A 20,318-nucleotide genomic window follows, 5' to 3' on the forward strand; every position below is an offset into this window, starting at 1 on the left:
TGTATGATTCCGAATTCGAGCCCCATTTACCCTTTTAGAAAGCTTTTTCTCATCCTATAAATGTAGCTAATTTAAGATGTAATTGACCAAAAATTCTACTCTCAGAGAAACATACTCTAGGAAATGGTTAATTTTATCGTACCACCTCTTAATTAATTTCAATAAAAACGGCACATTGACATATACTTGATGAAACGTACAACGTCACAGGTCCATATTAGTAATTAAACCTAACTCTAAATTATTAATATTACTACACAAAGATAAGAGAAGATATTCTCTGTGGGATCTTTATTTTCTTCACTCGGTTCCAGTGCTTTTCGCTTTCTTCTGGACAAAATTTTTGCCTCTTCGGTACTTCTTGAGAATATTTTTCATTTCAACAACTTGATCTATATTAGGACTACTTTTGTGCACTTTGCATAGGACACAGTGATTCATCTAAACAAAAGAACAAATAAAATGAAGGTTAGTGCTCAAAACTTATGTCACTTGACAGTATGGAAAGACAACAAAGTCACCATGGATAATTTAATAAATAACGGATGCAATACAAAATGTTGCTCTAGTAGTAAATCTAGCACATGATCAAGCAATTCTTGTTGAAGTTAATTTGTAAATAATTATTATTAAAGTACACAAAGAGTCGTGTGAACCCAAGGGTTATGCATGAAGTAAGTATCATGCAAGTCATACAAGAAAAAAAAAAACTGAAAAAGTTATGTATCTCAAAAATCACTAGAAAATCTTAAAGTCATCTATGTATCTATAGATAGGGTGGACTATGAGATCTCTTAGATTAAGTGCCTTGTAACATCTTCTGCGTTTATTTTCCAAGCATATATCCCATGTCAGCCACCACATCAACAATGTCTGCATATTCCACAACTCAAATTCTTATTTTAAAAGGAGAGCATCATGACTATTTGAGTAATAAAATTAAAACCATCTTTATTTCCCAAGAATTTTTTGGAAGGTGGTTAAGAGCACATATCCTGAGCCACCTCATGAAAGAAATTCTTTAAATTGGCCCAACTATAACAAGGGGTAAGTAAATCCATATATCCTCAAATATTTGGTGCCAATAAAGCAAAGCAAAGCAAGCTTGAGATATTTTGCAAAATGAATTCCAAGGAGATGAAAAGATAATATCCATGTAAAGCTGCAATCCCTCTTGAGAGATTTTGATAATATCTCAATGAAGGATAGCAAAAGCATTCAAGAATTCTTACCAAAGTAGCAGAAATTATCGACCAAATCCAAAGAGATGGAGATACAATTGCAAACATGCAAAAGGTACTTCATAATCTTCCTTATAAATTTTATCATGTTGTTGCAATTGTATATATAACAAGGAATCAAAAGATTTTTCATTATATATTATGCATGAACCATGAACTAATAAGTTCTCTCCAAACACATGAATAAAGAATTAAAAAGTCATCAAGGGACAACAAAATTCTAAGCAAGGGAAAAGAGAGGGAAGATTTCAAAAAAATGCATTAATTGAAAATGTTGCATTCAGTACCGAAAGTTTAGATAAAATAAATTTATAACATTTAACATACAACAGGTTATGTTTGCTAAAGCAAGAGAATATAGTGATTCGGCTTCCTTCACTTGAAAGGGAAGTTTGTCAAAGTTGTACATATGGGAAGATGCATAGCTTTCATTTCCTAAAACCTCTTGGAGAGCTAAATCTCCATTGGAGCTAGTACATGTTTGTGGTCCTACAAGGACTCCCTCTTTTAATAGCAAAAGATATTTCATTCTTTTTATTGATGACTAATACTAGAATGTTGTGGTTACTTTTATCTTGAAAAAAGTCCTTTGGCATTTTTAGCTTTTCTTCAATTCAAAGCTAAGTGACAATAAAATCAAAATTTTAGAAGAGAATTCATCTACACTCCATTCATAGAGTATTGCAAGGAAAATGAAAGTGAAAAGCAACCTACTATTTAAAGAAGTCTGCAAAAAAATGGTGTAACAAAATGTTAAAATTGCATGGTTGGAGCATGTTAAAAGGTAAAAGTTTGCCTAATATATTTTAGGCAGAAGTTGTTACTATGATAATATATACTTAATCGTTCTCCTACCAAAGCAATACTCGACATGACACCACTTAAAGGATAAAAGCAAAGAAAGCCGGTAGTTGATCACTTAAAGATTTTTGGATGCATTGCTTATGCTTTAAATTCTTCTTCAAACAAAGATAAATTTGATAAAAATAGTGAAAAGTATATCTTTTTTAGTTATAGTGATGAGTTAAAAAGGTACTGATTATATGATCCTAAAACTAACAAGCTTGTAATTTCAAGAAAAGTTATATTAGCTGAAAAATAGCTAAAAATTGAGAAGATAACTCCTCTCAAGCACCAACTGCTTATGTTCTTTAACCTAGATACTCTAGAAGAACATTCGGAAATTACAATTGCAAGTTCAAACTCTATTCCAGCATGATTACAAAAATCAAATTCTTTAAACCAAAAAGATTATGAAACACCACCAAGAAAGGTGCATTCTTTAATAGGTATTAGTGAATCTTATGATGTTGCTTTGCTTTTTTTTTTTTTTTTTTTTTTTTTTTGATGAACTAGATAATTTCAGTGAAGCTGCTAAAAAAGAATTATGGAGAAAGATAATGAATGATAATAGAAAAGAACATAATATGGGACTTGTAGACTTGCCGAAAGGAAAAGAAGTGATTAGGTTAGTGTCAATAAACAAAAAAGTTCAAACAAGATGGATCTATTCAAAATATAAAGCATCAGCTGGTAGCAAAAGGTTATTCTTAGCAGCTTAAGTAAACTTCAACAAATATTTTGCCCCAACTATGCAAATGGAGACAACATAATGTAAAATCAGCATTTCTCAATGGAAAACTTGAAGAAGAAGTATATGTTGAGCAACCACAAGGCTACCAAGCGAAAGATCAAAAAGAGTTAGTAAATCGAATTTGAAAGCTCTTTGTGACTTGAAACAAGCACTAAGAGCATAAAATAGCAAAATTAATAGATGTTTCTATCAAAATGGATTCCAAAGAAGCCCATGCAAACCATCACTATATGTAAACATATGTATGAAAGATCTTCTCATGGTATGTTTATATATTGATGATTTAATATATTTGGGTACTAACATGAATATGGTCAAAGATCTCAAAAAGAAAATGGTGATGGAGTTTGAGATGAGTGACTTAGATTTCATGAAATATTTTCTTGCAATCCAAGTGAAATGAGCAAAAGGGGAGATTTTTACCTCTCAAGAAAAATATATCAAAGATTTATTGAAGAAGTTTCAAAACTTGGCTTGATATTATGCAATCTATTAGTCTTATTTCTAGATTTACGAATGAGTCAAGTAAGCTCCATTGCATAGCAGCTAAATGAGCAGTAAGATATATTCAAGGAACAGCATGAAATCTTATACTTGAAGAAAAATGATAACAAGGTACTTAAATTTATAGATAGTGATTAGGATTGTTTGTTTGATAATCAAAAAAGCACATCATGCTATTTTATTTTGTCTTGGTATAAAAGTAATATCTTAGAGTTCAAAGAAGCAAATTATTTTTACTTTATCTTCAACAAAAGCAGAGTATATTTCTACAATAGAAGCAACATAAAAAGCTATCTGGCTAAGAAGAATACATTCATATTTGGACGAATAATTTATTATGACAATATGTCCGCAATTGCTATGACAAAAATAGAGCTTCAACATTATTTCATTAGAGGTTTGGTGAATGAAGGAGAAATTGTGAAGTTCATCAACATAATTGACCAACAAGCATATTTTCTCACAAAGGCCAAGACTACTAAGAAATTTGAGAAGTTCAAGAAGTTGCCGAAACTTACAAATTAAAAAGTGGTGTTGAAGTTAATTTGTAATTAACTATTATTTCTAGAAGTCTGAGTCAAATAAAAAAAGGTCATGTATAGCCATGGATGATGCATGAAGTATCATAAAAGTCATGCAAAAACTAAAGTATGCAAGAAACACTTAAAGAGTTTTATATCTCAGTTGTCACTAGACTTAGTCTCAACTTATCCTTAAATACGGTGTACTATGAAATTTATTGTAGCGAAACATGAGTTTTTTTGATAACAAATACCACAAAGATAAACTTGTTATTTGCTAACTTACATAAACTTGTTATTTACTAACTTACATGCTATATTTGTCATATTAGTAACTTCTGTAATAGAAGAATATCATGCTTTTCCACTACGTAATCTAACTGAACAAACTATGTGACAATTTCAATAGCTACTTATACTTGGATAAGAAAATAAAGACAAAATGTAAAATAGTTAATTTAGCATAACAATGATTAATCTCTTGTATATATTGTTACCTACATCATGTATAAAATATTCACTTTTGAGTAACCAAAGAGAGGATTAATGTTCCGGAAAAAGCAAATGTTAATTTGGTGCAGTTCCATTTTTCAGCTATATGTTATAAGTTCTTTAGATAGATTTACCATAACAAAAGTAATTGATGTGGAGACAACAAAAAAAGGGGTTGAATATTGTATTGAAGTTAATTTATAATTAATTTTATTCTTATAAGCCCGAAAGTCAAGTAAACAAAAGTTCTTATAAGTTCAAGGGTCATGCATATAGTCATGGAAGAAGTGAAAGAGTTATGAATCTCAAGAGTCACTAGGAACTCTAAGAGTCATCTATGTATCTATGAATAGGGTGGATTATGAGATCTATGAAATAAAGTCTCCGATAGCATTTTTACTTTTCCTAAAGATCTTATAAATATTTTTCTTCTTTTATCCTCTAACAGAAAGTCCAATCATGAAACAAAAGATTGCTACTTCAGATGCAAAATATAAAAAAAAAAATCAAAATCATTCTCAAAGAGATTGCTATTATCAAGATAAAGAGAAGGATGAAGTAAACTTTACTGAGGAAGAAATTAACCAATTTTTTTCATGCATGAATACTCAAGATGAATATGAAAATATTTGGTATTTAGATAGTGGATACAATAACCATATGACAGAAAATTATGATATTTTTGTGGAGCTCAATCCTAACATCACATCACAACTGAAGCTTAGAGATGAAAGGCACAAAAAGCAACAGGCAAGGGAATGATTGCTGTCCAAACAAAGGGAGGTAAAAGAAAGTTTATTAGTGATGTTCTTTAAGTTCTAAATTGGACATAAAATCTCTTAAGTGTTGGGCAACTTTTACACAAAGATTATTTAGTAATTTTTGAAGATGGAAAATGCAGAGTTAATGATAAGAAAATAAATCAAACTATGGCAATAATCAAAATGAGCGGAAACAAGGTATTTCCTCTTATAATGCCATTAATTGAAAATATTGCATTCAGTACTAAGAATTTTGATAGAACAGATTATGGCTTTAAGATATGGTCATTTAAATTACAAAGGACTACATTTGTTAAAGCAAAAGAATATGGTGGTTGGACTTCCTTCACTTGAAAAAAAAAAATCAAGTATGCCAATGTTGCATATATGGAAAAACACACAGGCTTTCATTTCCTAAACCTCTTGGAGAGCTAAATCCCCACTAGAGCTAGCACATGCTGATGTTTGTGGTCCTATAAAGACTCCCTCTCTTAATAATAAAATATATTTTATTTCTTTTGTTGATGATTATACTAGGATGATGTGAGTATTTTTTTTCTTAAACAAAAGTCTGATGTATTTTTAGCTTTTCTCCAATTCAAAGCTCTTGCTGAAAATCAAGGTGGCCATAAAATCAAGATATTATGGACTGATTATGGAGGAGAGTTCATCTACACTCTATTCGTAGAGTATTGCAATGAAAATGGAATTAAAAGATAACTTACTATTCAAAGAAGTTCGCAACAAAATAGTATTATAGAACAAAAAAATTGCACTATTATTGAGATGGCTCGATTTTAAAAGGTAAACGCTTACCTAATAAGTTTTGGGCAGAAGCTATTAACACGGCAATATATATACTTAATCGTTCTCCCACTAAAGTAGTACTTAATATGACACCATTTGAAGCTTGGAAGCAAAGAAAGCCGGCAGAAAACCACTTAAAGATTTTTGGATGCATTACTTATGCTTTAAATTCTTCACCAAACAAAGATAAATTTGATGAAAAAGGTAAAAGTATATCTTTTTTGGCTGTAGTGATGAGTCAAAAGGATATCGATTATATGATCCTAAAACAAACAAGGTTGTAATTTAAAGAGATGTTATATTTGATAAAAAGTTAGCCCGGAATTAGAAAGATAACTTCTCTGAAGCACTAGTTGCTTATAAGTTCTTAAACTTAGCTAGTCAAGAAGAACATCAAGAAATTGCAATTGCAAGTCTAAGTTCTACTCCAGCAAGATTACAAATATTAAATTATTCAAATCAAGAAGATTCTGAAACACCACTAAGAAATGTGTGTTCTTTAATATATATTTATGAATCTTGTAATGTTGCTTTCTTTTCTGGTGAACTAGAGAATTTCAATGAAGAAATAACAACAATTGAAAAAGCAATGAATGAAGAAATAACAACAATTGAAAAGAATAAGACATGGGACTTGTAGACTAGACTTGCCAAACTGAAAAGAAGTGATCGGGTTAAAGTGGATATACAAGACAAAGTTCAAAGAAGATGAATTTATTAAAAAATATAAAGCAAGGTTGGTAGCAAAGGATTATTCTTAACAACTTAGAGTAGATTTCATTGAAACTTTTGCCCCAATTGCACAATGGAAATAATTCGCACAGTTCTTGCCTTAGTAACTCAACGGGAGTTGAATATTTATCAACTTGATGTAAAATTTGCATTTCTCAATGGAGAACTTGAAGAAGTATACATTGAGCAACCACAAGGCCATAAGGTGAAAGATCAAATATACCGACCTCAAAAGGCTCTTTACAGTTCGAAATAAGCACCAAGAGCATGGAATAGCAAAGATTAACCGATACTTCTATCAAAATGGATCCCAAAGAAGCCTAAGTGAACCATCACTATATGTGGAAGAGATAGGTATAAAAGATCTTCTCATAATATGTTTATATGTTGATGAGTTAATACATTTGGGCACTAATATGAAATTGATTGAAGATTTCAAAAAGAAAATGATGATGGAATTTGAGATAACTGTGTTAGGTTTACAAAATATTTTCTCAAAATCCAAGTGAAACAAGTAAAAGGGGAGATTTTTATCTCTCAAGAAAAATATATTGAAGATTTATTGTAGAAATTTCATATATATAAGTGCAAACTAGTGGCGACTCCGATGGTCTTAAATAAAAAGTTGCAATAAAATAATGGTGTAAAAAAGGCAGATGCGAAGGTTTTTAGGAGTCTTGTTGGTTCATTAATATATCTTACTAACAATCGACCTGATATTATGCAATCGGTTAGTCTTATTTCTAGATTTATGAACGAGCCAAGCAAGCCTTATTATACAATAGCTAAACGAGTGTTGAAATATCTTCATGGAACGAAAAAGCATGGAATCCTATATTTGAAAGAAAATGATAACAAGCTATTTGGATTTATAGATAGTGATTAGGCTAGTTCGTTAGATGATTGGAAAAGCACATCAAACTATTTATCTTTTCTTGGCACAAAAATAATATCTAGGAGTTCAAAGAAGCAAAAGGCTGTTGCTTTATCTTTAGTAGAAGCAGAGTATATTTCTACAATAGATAGCATGTGAAATTATCTGGCTAAAAATAATACTTTCAAAATTAAAGGAACTACAATAGCAGCCAACTATAATTCATTAAGAAAATATGTTTGCGGTTGCTTGACAAAAATTCCAGTATATCATGCTAGAACAAAGCATATAGAACTTGGACATCATTTTATTCGAGATTGGGTGAAGGAAGGAGAAATTGTATTAAAGGTTTATCAACACAAATGATCAACCAATAGATTTTCTCACAAAGGCTGTAACCATCGAGAAATTTGAAAAGTTTGAAAAGTTGGTAAAATTTACAAATTAAGAGGGGTATTGAAGTTAATTTGTAACTAATTTTATTCTTATAAATCCAAGAGTCAAATAAACAAAAGGTCTTGTAAGCCCAAGGCTCATGCATGAAGTTATGTAAAAACTGAAAGAGTTATAAATCTCAAGAGTCACTAGAAACTCTAAGAGTCATTTATGTATCTATAAATATGGTGGATAATAAGATTTATGAAATCAAGTCTTTGGCAGCATTTTCTGCTTTTCCTAAAGTTCTTCTAAATATTTTGCTTCTTTTTTATCCCTTGTCCTTAACATATTACAGCCTGATAACATTTGGCCAGAAATTTAATTATTAATATAACAGAGATATTCTTGAAACAAGGCTGTAACATGAATGTAATCCATAATAATACTATGCAACTTTGCAATGTTTAATTTTCTTCCATTAGCGCATATAAGAAAATGCAAAGGATGTTACAAGAACACCTAAAATTGATCACATAATAGTCATATGATATTTTATTTAACGGAAACATCAAAGCGACAACTAAAAGAACGGTCTTTCCGAAGTACTCTACGTAGTTAAGATAGTAATTTGCCATTAAATATAAATAAGAGGTTTTATATAATATTAGTAGTAGTTCAAGGTTTCTAGGTATAATTATCCCATCTTTTTAATGTCGTTCGGCACCGGCACTGGTATACATGATATGGAATGAGAACAAGTAGTTAAGTAATTAAGTTGCATGCATACTATCAAGATGAAGATGAAGATTAAGATGAAGGATTTGTTACTCACATTGGAATTAGTGGGATTCTTAAGTCGAGTTAACGCTTGGTTGAGGCGGTACTCCGTCATCGTCCAACAAGTTGTGAAGCCATCAGGTGATTTTCCTCTTAAATAGACCATCGACTTCTTGAAGGCAATAATCACTTCTCCATCGTTAATAGTTGTAATCTCAGAGGCTTCCACCTTCCAATATCCACGCGGAGTGCTGAAAATATTATGGCAGTCTTCTTCTTCTTCTTTCATGACAAAGAAGTATGCCCAGCTCTCCAAGTCTTTAGTGATATCAACTGATCAATCGATAGCATTGCAGCATGAGCATGTCAAACCAAACAATGAAACAACTAATGGATAAAATTTTCTATTATTTTGTAAAAAAGAAAGAAACAATAAAATAGGGACTATTACGTAATTAATTGCTGCTGAAAACATTTCACATAACATTATTGTCATAAATATGTTGACAATTATATCTGTAAATCTAATTACTGGCCCATAGAATATGTATATATTTACTCGAAATCCGTGAAAACAAGTAAATTAAGTATTTGAAGTATTTGAAAAGAATTGTGTGAGAACTAACGAGGGAGATCATCAGGGTCATATTTATAAACATCGATCTCTTTGATTATACTGGCCGGAAAAGGATGACCCAAAACTTTCTTAATGAGATAATGCTCGACTGCCTCTTTATCGTTGGGGTTGAATCGAAATCCCACTGGAACACGGATGGGCTTGACGTCTCCTGGCGGAGTAACAGAGGAGGAAGAAGCGCTAGACGCCATGCGGCTTTCTTGTTATTTAGGGTTGTAATAATTCCTCCTCAAGTGCGCGCGTATATATATATATATATATATATATATAGCCAGCCTTATACGCATAGGATTGTGATATATAAGTTTTGGAAAGGTGGTAGTACGGGTACTTTTCTCGATCGGCATCAGGTGTTTAAAGTTCCATAAGAACACTTAATTTAATCTCAAAAGAATTCCACTAGCCTGGGCTTAATTGGTTAGGCTTACCATAGAAGGATAGTAAATAAAGGTAATCAATTAATAAGCGATTCCGATAAAGAATATATTGTTAGATTTGAAAATAACGAAAAAAGAAGAGAAAACCTCCTCACCGACGTAGTCACTTTGACTTTGTTAACTTCTTTTGTAACCAAAGAAACCTGGTTACCGGATCATGATCTTTAAATTCCCTAAATAACTAATATATATAATTACTATAAGATTTCACTTTATCTCTTAAGATTCTTTTCTTATCTTTTGCTCAATATCCAATGAGCTTTTAGTGATCTGGCAGGAAAGATATAATAGGAATGCAAAAACTTGAAAAGTATTAAGCTGAACGTTATTTTTTTTATAATTATATTATCTTAATAATATATATATCTTTAATTAATAGTAATGTATATATATATATATATATATATATATATCAGAATAAAGGTATTGATATCTTTTTATAATTAACTCGACAAAAGTTTAACTAAATTCTGTCTCTTCCATTATTATTTTGTTATTTACATATAGTAAGTAATCAAATTTAAATTAGCTAGTAATAAGTAATATCTTCTATATTATAGGTTTAATCATATCTATCATAACAGAAAAAAAATATATAACCCAAAAATTAGGCCTAGGTAATCTAATCTTTTTGACTTATATATCCTTATTTTGAAACTAATATTGGGAGACAGCTACCAATATAAAAACTGAATATTATAGTCATAAGAGTATAATTATAAAATTTTAGGGAGGCATACTTCACCTATCCAATTGATTAGAGTACGTAATAATAAACTGATCTATCTAACTGTTTCGCTATCAATCAAAAAATAAATTAGATGTCTCATAGGTCAGATTGTTAATTTTATTTAATTTATATTGCTATTTAATATTACTAGATTAAATATTTATTAGAGCTATTACATTGACTGTTATTTAATTAATAATTGTAGGTAATATATTATTTTCTATCATTTATATAAATCAAAGCCGCTATTTAATGGCTAACATTTTAAATTATTCGTCATAATTAATACAATCTGAATAGGATTCATTTACTTTTTCTCACAATCCGGAGGCAACAAGTAGTACGTTTTTAATTTCTCGTATTTAAAGTACGATGTTATAAAAGGATTTCTATTTTAACCTTAATGTATAGTTTTATAAAAAGAATTTTCTTTTAAATCCTAATTTAATATTATCTCCCTTTAATTGGTCCAAATCTAGTTGAAATACATACATATATATATATATATATATGGGTACAGTAGTCTAGTCTTTTACGGCTTTTGTCAACGAAATTTTTTTGTACCTTTGCATTTTAGTCCTCCAACTTTTTGAATATAAAATATACTTCCTTAGACTTTCATATACTGAATTTACATATTAGCACATAAATTCTTGTTATTTACAAACTGTTCAATCTGCATAGAGGTAGTAGAGAAGTATAATTTTTTGCAGTTTCATACCTTCAGTTTTCTATATTTATATAGAAATCTCTGCATATTGAAATAATTAAATCAAACCGTTTACAAATCGGATTGAAAATCTTGAACTACGGGCACAAAAAATAGTCTTTTTGTATCATTAATACCATTTTTTATATTTTACAGTATAGATATTTCTTTCTTGTTATTTATATTTTACTCCCTCATATCCTGAACAAGGGTGTGTAAAATAGCCGAGCCTGAGCGAGTCGGCTCCAGCTCAAGCTCAGTTTGAAATTAATTTCGAGCCTTATAAGTCTACTCAGGTTCAGCTAAATTCAACTCATGGTGAGCTCGAGCTAGGCCAGACTGAGTTTGAGCCGAGCTCGAGTTTGAAATGAACCTATTATCAAATTGAGTCGGATCAAGTTGGACCTAGCCGGATCGAGGAGGACAAGGCAGCTTCAAGGAGGAGGATGAGGAGGAGCTGGCTTGCCGAATGAGGAGGCAGGCAGCGGTAGAGGAGGTGGGTTAGAGGAGGAGCAAGATTAGAGGAGGAGGCGGGTCGCAATGGAGGCGGACGCGAGTTAGAGAAGGAGGGGCTAGCACTCTCAGTGCCTAAGACAAAGATTGGGGTGGTGGATAGAGGCAGGCCATAGTGGAAGAGGACGCAGGCCACGATGGAGGAGAGGGCAGAGGTGGGCCACAGAGGAGGAGGCAAAGGTGGAGGAGGAGCCGAGTTAGAGAAGGGAGGGGGGTAAGTTGATGGAGGAAAAGAGGAAAAGATGAGGGTGAGTCAGATGAAGGAAGTTGACTAGTTGAGAGAATAAAAAAAGAGAAAGAAGAATAAAAAAAAAGGCTTTACTTCTCAGTTAGCCTTCGAACCGAGCCTATCGAGCTAGCTCCAGCTCAGGCTCAGCTCGAAAAGAATTTTGAGCATCGAATTTGGCTCGGGCTCAGCTCAGCTCTAATCAAGCTAAGCCAAATTCAAGCTTCAGTCGAACCGAGCCCAAGCCGCTCGTTTATTTTGACTGCCCTAATCCTGAATATTAAATATTTGCTTCTCTTTGTAGATTCTTATTTGCTTTATTTATAGTGAACTCATCATGTTATTGCTTAAATTATTTACGGAGCATATTAGTAGCTTCAAAAAAATAATTAAAGATGATTTTTTAGGACTTAGGCCTGAAAATTTCAAGTCATAATGGATTTTGGAGGTGGGAAACTCAAGTTGAATTTTGGCTAATGACTGTAGCGTTGGGTAAACCATTGAAAAACCCTCCTTAGTGGCATGCTCTAGTGACACTCCTACCCGTTTTGTTTCAAACTACCTTCCTGGATTCGGACTGGTTTTTCTCTTGCACCGTGTTGACCGACCTTTGGTTTGAGAAACCTTTTGCCTAGGATTAAGGATTCGGTGTTGATCATCAATTCTTATTGAGTTCAACACTTGAATAAATGTCTTCTTTTCTTATTTTTGTATTTGATTTCTAACAAATCCTATCCAAGAGGTAGTGTTTTAAGGGGAGAGATTATCATAAGGTTCTCAATGAAATGTAAACCTTCGGCTACCAATTTCAAAAGTAGATATTGGAACTCATGAATCTGAGTATTCATGGGTATATTTTCTACTGTGGTATATGGCAAGAAAGATGATATAATGTAACGTACAGTATCAACATCATCAGATCCATATAGGGGAGTCTATTTGATAGCTAAATATGCAATGTTTGTATTGAAAGTCTAAATCTCCTACTAGAGATTTCCAAGGAGGATCAGACTTAGGTGGAGTTGTGGGATCGACAGGGCCTAAATAGTAGCATTTAAAATTTTTACTCTGCAATTATATCATTTAGATGTCAAAATAATTATTTTGATAAATGGTTACATTTTAAGACAGATTATAGAGGTACTTTAATTTTGTTTTATATCAATGACATCTTGATTCTAAGGTCGTCTTTAGAACTAATTGACTAGATAAAAAGATATTTGTCTAATCAATTTGACATCAAAGATGGAGGACAAGCTGAAGTTATTTAGGTATAAAATTAATTAGAAATAATGATTCAATAAATCTGAGTTCTCTTACATTTTATTCAGAAAATATAGAGGTATAACTACACTGATATTAAAAGTGTAGGCACACTGTTTGATGCTTCTTCAAAACTATAAAGAATCATAGGTCGCCCTATAATCAACACGCATATGACAAATTAAATTGGTGCACTTAGGTCAAACCATGCTCTACCTAACATTTCCTATGTTGTAGGAAGATTAAGCAGATATAATACATAAGTAATCAATCCTAGTGGTCATAATTAAGCTACTCTTACTAGCATACTAAAATATCTTATGGGTACAATAAACTTAGCATTGTAATATGTTGGATATCATCATATAGGATATAATGATGTAAATTGGGTCAGTTATTTTAAAATATAAAGTCCCACCTTAGGATGTGTTCCTTTTTTAGGTGCTGCTGTATCTTAGAGTTTTCATAAGCAAACTGTAATATAGCTAGAAGTAGTATGGAATCTAAGTTGATAGCTCTTGATATTACATGCATAGAAGCCAAATGGATTAGAGACTTGTTGTTTGAGATACTTTTAATAGAGAAGCAACTAGTGTCAAGAAAAATTAATAAAGGAGTTGATAGGCGTATGTTAATGAGGTTAAGTCTACCAAGAAAATGAAAGGTAATGTGATTAGCTCAGAATTTGTCAGATCAGAAAAGGAATTATTTGATCATTTGACTACAGGTCTCCAAAGACCTCAATAGTCATGTCATTGAGAGGGATGGGGCTTACGCCATATGATCGTTCCAGCGATGAAACTTAGCTTATTATTGGAGTAATTCATGAATAAGATTTAATGCCTTAATTGCTAACGGACAGAGGGGAGCAACATTTTAGATGTGTCACTCTTTCCCATTCCAATGATGACGTGCTCTATTGATAGGATCTAGGCTGAATCTGAGTCCGAGTTTGAATTAGCCCGAGCTAGTGGGGCAATTGAGTCAGTTAGAAGATCCATTCAGGTCTAAGTCGAGTCCTTTTTCATTAGTAATTTATTTATTTTATTAGTTTGAGTCCATATATAGTTAGTCCAAATTGATTTATGATTTGTTTTTGTTGGGTTATAGTCAGAACCGGCTAGACAAGTCCGGTCAGTTATTTGGACCACATTGGAGGACATTGTACTAAGTGGAGATTGAGTTTATTTAACTTATTTATTTTATTTGCTTATGTGGCTTACTCATATTCTTTGTAGGTTTAGCCATTTACTTATTTGCTTGAGCTAGTTTCCTTATTTGCTTGAGTTAGAGTCTTAGTAGGCTTGAACTTATTTAATTAGCTAATTCTAATTAAGTTAAGTTAGATTAAAGTAAGTTTGAATTGGAGTTGGGTTAACCTTTATAAATATATGGAGAGTAGCCTTTTTAATCATTATATAATTATCACAATTATTCTACCTTAAACCTAATTTGTCCTCTCTCACACCAACGTCCTTCACCCTAGCCTACTTAACCTAGAGTTTTAACTATCCTTCCCTTTTTCGATTGTCGATCCTTCTAACCTCCCAGAGTTAGCCAACCTCTCCCTTTTCTTCCCCTCTGTCACATGATCATCTTTATTACCACTCAAACTATCACCCTCACTACCACCACCATAATTAACATCACTGTCGAACCACCCTCACCTTCATTGACACCACTGATGCCCTAGTTGCATCCCAACACCACCATTGCCTTCCTCTGCTATCTCCTCTTTCATCCAATACCTTCCCTAGGATAGAAGAGACCAACAACACCACCCCAACCCCATCCCTATCACCCTCAGCCATCAATCCATGCACCAGGTTTGCGAAGATGTGCATCTAGCCTAGCCGATGTGCACATTTCATAAGGAAGAAACCTCAATGCGCACCGACTTGAGTTTGATGCGCATCACTTCGAGGGAGCTTGAGACCATAGTAGAGTGCAAAAACGCTTCAGTGTGTACACCCTCAAGATTAGTGCGCACTAATACGACTCAAGCCAACCTTGTCGTCTCGAGCTAACCTGATATGCGTCAAAAACCCTTAGTTTAATTAGATTCATTTGCTTTTGCAATTTAGTCCTTGTATTAGGTTAATTTGCTTTCAGCTTTAGTTGATTTGAGTTGACATGATCGGGTTACCCAAACCGGATTATAATATGGCCACAACCTATAAATACATAGGTGCTGACCATATTTGGATTATCAAATGAATATTGAAACTATTGGCTTCGCCACAAGACTCTTCTACTCTACTCTCCCTCTCGTGCAACCTCTCTCTCTCTCACGCCAAGCTTCGTCCTTAGTTGTGGCTAACACAATCGTCGCCTTTCTCTTACGTCGGATCGTCCCTTCTCGCCCTTGATTGTAATAACCTATCCTTAAAAAACAAAAAAAAATTAAATTCTGTTATGGGCACGACGTGGCCGGCCATAGTGTGGCCGACCTCGTGCCTATGCAACTGGGCGCAGCATGGGGGTGCCACACACCCCGTAGCGTCGCCGTAGCAATTCGGCTATGGCCAGCAGTGCCCGTCGTGGCCAGCTGGCTGCGGTGGGCCCCAGCGCTGCCCCAGCCGCCGCCAACGCCCTACCGCCTCTTTATCTCTCCCGCTAAATCTCTCTTTCTCGCTCTATTTTTTGGGTCTCTCTCTCTCTTTCCACCTGGCGACGTCGGCTTGCAGCCGCTGCTGCTGCTGCCTCCACTAACACGACCCCAAACCCCCTTATGTGAGACCCCGTGGACCCTGATGATGAGTTGATATTTGACTGACGGATGTGAGAGATGCGTGGTTCGTGTCTTCTGATCAGACTGTGAGTAGTCTTATCCCCTAGACGCCTTTTTCAAATTAAGATATATTATATATTATGTACATGCGTTTTGGCCTCTAGCATAATTATATGACTTTCTCTAGAGATGATTTTAGTCAAGCATATTTTATCATGTATTTGATTAGACTAATCTGGGATATGAATACATTGGTAATATATAGAGATGATTAGAGATGATTATACTGTTATGACCTAGTATCAAGATGATCTCTAGCATGAGTATGCATGTGATAGACTAGCAGGGATATACATGTGTTAGTTATATGGTTGGAGACTGCATTGCATTATTTTCCTCTTGACTTCCTTACCACTTAAATTCCTAATATGCATGACTTGTTATAGTACTGGATATATACACGTGATCTATCATATAGAAAAAAATGCATAAATCTTATTGATAGGAAAGTTGATAGAAAAAGCATGAGGGTACCCAAGTAGGCGCCAGGGTTAAGGGTGCTTAGATTGATGATTATAGTCGCTGATATGTGATATCTCGTGGCTCACGTCCGAGGTCAATTGAGTCTATGCGCATGGACAATCGAACACTTGCCGTTCTCCAGGGCATGTGTGTGGCAAGTTACCCTCATGTGATTTCTATTAACTAGTGGGGTACCTAATCTGGATGGATTTTGATATACCCTTAGTCTATGGCAAGATATGATTATGACTGAGATACCCTTAGCGTATGGCAGGGTATGTTTTGAGCCTATGGGCAGGATATTGAGATTGGGTACCGGGTGTTGACTGTGCACAGTGGTCTAGTATAATGATATTATACCGAGATGTCAATGATGATCGTAATGTTAAAAAATGCATATGATTTTATTATCATTTGACATACCTAATTATCGAGTGGTCAATGTGTATTATATGTGGTTGCATTTGATATCATAAGCATGATCATGGTCGGCATGCATCATATATGTTATTTTTAAGAGAGAGTTATGATGATGATATAACATAGAGATTTGTTTATACATTGTCGAGAATTATATATTTTGATCAGTTATGACATGATGTTTATCATACATTTATATATTATTGAGGATACATTCATATACTCATTCATGATATGATGCTTTGTCTGATTTATATTATCCAGTACATGATTTACTCTCTGTTTGGCATCATTAATTCGGGGTAAGGTCTATTCACTGAGCCTTTTGCTCATAACTCTCTTTATTTCTTTTCTAACCCCTACATATATTATGGTACGTGATACCGACTTGAGATATCCCGAGGAGATATTTTAGAAAGATGAGGTGAGCTATAGACGTGAGATGGTATAGAAGATAGTTTAACCAGATATTGAGTTGTACCATTATTTGATATTTGTACTTCATTTTATAGACGATAATTTGTATAATACATGTCAGATTATAGTGTACTCGTGTATCAGTTGTTTATTTGTATCTTGATGGTCTGTCGTGGCCTATGTGGGTCATACCAGATTATGTAGTAGTCTAGTGTGTATAATTATGGACTTGGATATTTAAATGTTAATAGGTTTATTTAATTCATAGTATGATTTATTTAGCGTTGGATTATGTGAGCATGGATATGTTAGCAGGTAGTATTTAATGATGTCATGATTGTATGTGCATAGGAGTGTATTTGTGCGTAAGGGCGATACATTTAGTTACGATATTTTCTTATTGCATTAGGTGTTTATTTTTATTAAAATAAAATTTCTGTAGGTCGCGTTCGAACACAGGTGGAGTCGCGTTCGAACGCCCTTGTGAATGCCTTGTGAACGCCAGCATTCGAACGCGGTCAGGCGAGTTCGAACGCCTGTGTCGTGTTCGCAAATCCAGAGAAGGGGCTTTTTTGAGTGCGTTCGAACGCAATTGACGGGAATCCTCTAGAATTAGGGTTTCATATTGTTTTAGGACTTGTTGGCTAGTGATACATTTAGTTAGGATCTTTTTTTATTACATTAGGTGTTTGTTTTTATTAAAATAAAATTTCTGTAGGTCGCGTTCGAACGCAGATGGAGTCGCGTTTGAATGCCCTTGTGAATGTCTTGTGAACACCCGCGTTTGTGAACGCCTTATGAATGCTTGCGTTCGAACGCCTTGTGAACACCCGCGTTCGAACGCCTGTGTTGCGTTCGCAAATCCAGAAAAGGGGCTTTTTGAGTGCGTTCGAATGCGATTGGGCGCGTTTCAACGCGATTGACGAAAATCCTATAGAATTAGGATTTCATATTGTTTTAGGACTTGTTGGCTAGCCTCTATAAATATGTGGATGGCAACTAACTTCATTATGCTATTGGATTCTTGATTTCTTACCTCATATCTTCTCTCTAGACTCCTCCCTCCTCCCTCTTCACCATCCTTCCACCTTTACCGTTGGCAAGGTTTCTCCTAACTTCTAATCTCCCTTGTCTGTCGAGTCACCCCTCTTCTTTGGGATCTCGATCACTTCGTTCCCTTCGTCTACTTTCCTTAATCACTTCCACAATCCACCCTCATCTCCATACCCATCCATAACCCTAACATCCACTCCAACCCAATTGGTATCGTAATTTTCTAACTACCGAAGAATATCTGACAAATATTTTCCCACGGATGCACAGACTGCTTCCTACAATAAATTCAGATCTTAAGAAATTATTTCGTGGCCGATCTTTTGGTTCCAGATCCTCTCATTTGGTATCAGAGCTTATCGTTGGTATCAGAGCCTATCAAAGTAGTGTTAGAGCCTATTAACTTGGTATTAGAGCCTGCAAATCTCAGACCTCCATTAATGGTTGAAACAAGGAAGATGACATAAATAAGAAGACCTATGGAGAGCACACCGACAACGGAGGACTCAATGCATAATTATCCTAATCGTGAGGCCGATTCCTTTGGAGCAACTACGGCAGGACCGAGTCAACCAACGTCCATGGGTTCGAATATGGATGAACTAAGAGGCATGTTCCAAACATTGTTGCATAGAGTTGACAACATACAAAAAGATCACAATAAATTCAAGAAATATGTTGTAAATCGATTAGGTTCTTCATCTCTTCAACAATGAATGGAGTTTCAAGAAGGATCAGCAGTGGGACCCCATAGAACCGATACCCCGTAGGTCCGGGTGCGTCATATGAGTGTCAATGATCCCCTCCTACTTATGCCTTCACATCATCCCCTACCTCCGTTATATAACCCAAGACCGGCGGTGGTGGAACCCGAGAGGCGTGCGGCACCGGTGTGCTTCGTCGATGAGGAGGATTGGCACTATGAGAATGAGGTTGATCCCTATGGAGATGGTGATGGACGTGCTCGAGGATTTAGAGAAGATGATCAATATGCACAAAGGTTTAGACCAGAACCAAGGATCTTTTGCAAACCTAACAACGCTATTTGGGGGAGAATCGCACGTTTGGACTTTCTAAAATTCTGAGGTGGTGATCCAACGAATTGGGTGTTTCAAGTTGAATAATATTTTGATTGTCAAGGTACAGCGGAAGATGCAAAAGTCTAGATGGCAAGCTTCCACCTCCAAGGAATGGCATTGCATTGGTTCAAAGGACTACCATATTGGAGTACCAAGCTGAGTTTGAAAGAGTTAGTAGTTGTTGTGAGCCACCATGGCCCGAACGTATATTGATGAGTACATTTATTTCAGGGCTGCGAGAGGAGATACGAGCGGATGTTCGTGCTCTATGTCCTACTACTCTTGAGGATGCCTTTGAGAAGGCCGTGAGGATGGAACAAAAGCATAGGGCTCTAAAGATGGCAGCGAAAACCAATTGGGGCAACCGAGATGGGCAGTTTGCACCTAGAATGCCAACTGGAAATTTTACGGTTTCAAAAACAGCGGCTGTGACTACTAGACCACGACCACCTTTGGGACATTCTTTCGACATTAGAGAAAGCACTAGACCTCCCCCTTCGAACTCTCATACCTGCCCAGGTGGAGGAGCGAAGAGTGAAGGGCCTTTGCTTTCGATGTGATGAGCGTTTCACCCCCGGTCATCGGTGTTCTAAACCAATCGGGAGTGTGATGCTTATCAATGGTCTTAAGGAGGATGATGAGGTAGTTGACGATGGAGAGTGTCCAAAGGAGACCCATGAGGAGACAGTGGAGGAGGGCGTGGAGGAAGATATCCAAGCTGAAATATCGATGCATGCATATTCAGGTACTTCCGCGCCGAGGATGTTACGAGTAGATGGACTTGTTAGAAAGCATTGTGTGTACATTCTCATTGATTCGGGGAGTACACACAACTTTCCAGACGAGAGGATACTGAGGAGATTGGGTTTGGATACTGAACCAACTACGGGGTTTGACGTT

General features: G+C 34.8%; 1 long non-coding RNA gene across 2 annotated transcripts; it reads right to left on the reverse strand.

Annotated features, from left to right (window-relative positions):
- Positions 1–205: 205 nt before the first annotated feature.
- LOC140776667 (uncharacterized) lies at positions 206–9,495 on the reverse strand. Of its 2 annotated transcripts, none has more exons than XR_012106909.1 (3): positions 9,308–9,495; positions 8,737–9,014; positions 206–441 (listed from the first exon to the last, which is right to left on the reverse strand). It is a non-coding gene; the product is annotated as an uncharacterized lncRNA (long non-coding RNA). The 2 variants fall into 2 exon arrangements; XR_012106910.1 differs by lacking the exon at positions 206–441 and adding an exon at positions 676–873.
- Positions 9,496–20,318: the final 10,823 nt, after the last annotated feature.

Source organism: Typha angustifolia, chromosome 14, assembly GCF_048772165.1.
Source record: "Typha angustifolia cultivar Huaian chromosome 14, ASM4877216v1, whole genome shotgun sequence".
NCBI classification, from domain to species: domain Eukaryota; kingdom Viridiplantae; phylum Streptophyta; class Magnoliopsida; order Poales; family Typhaceae; genus Typha; species Typha angustifolia.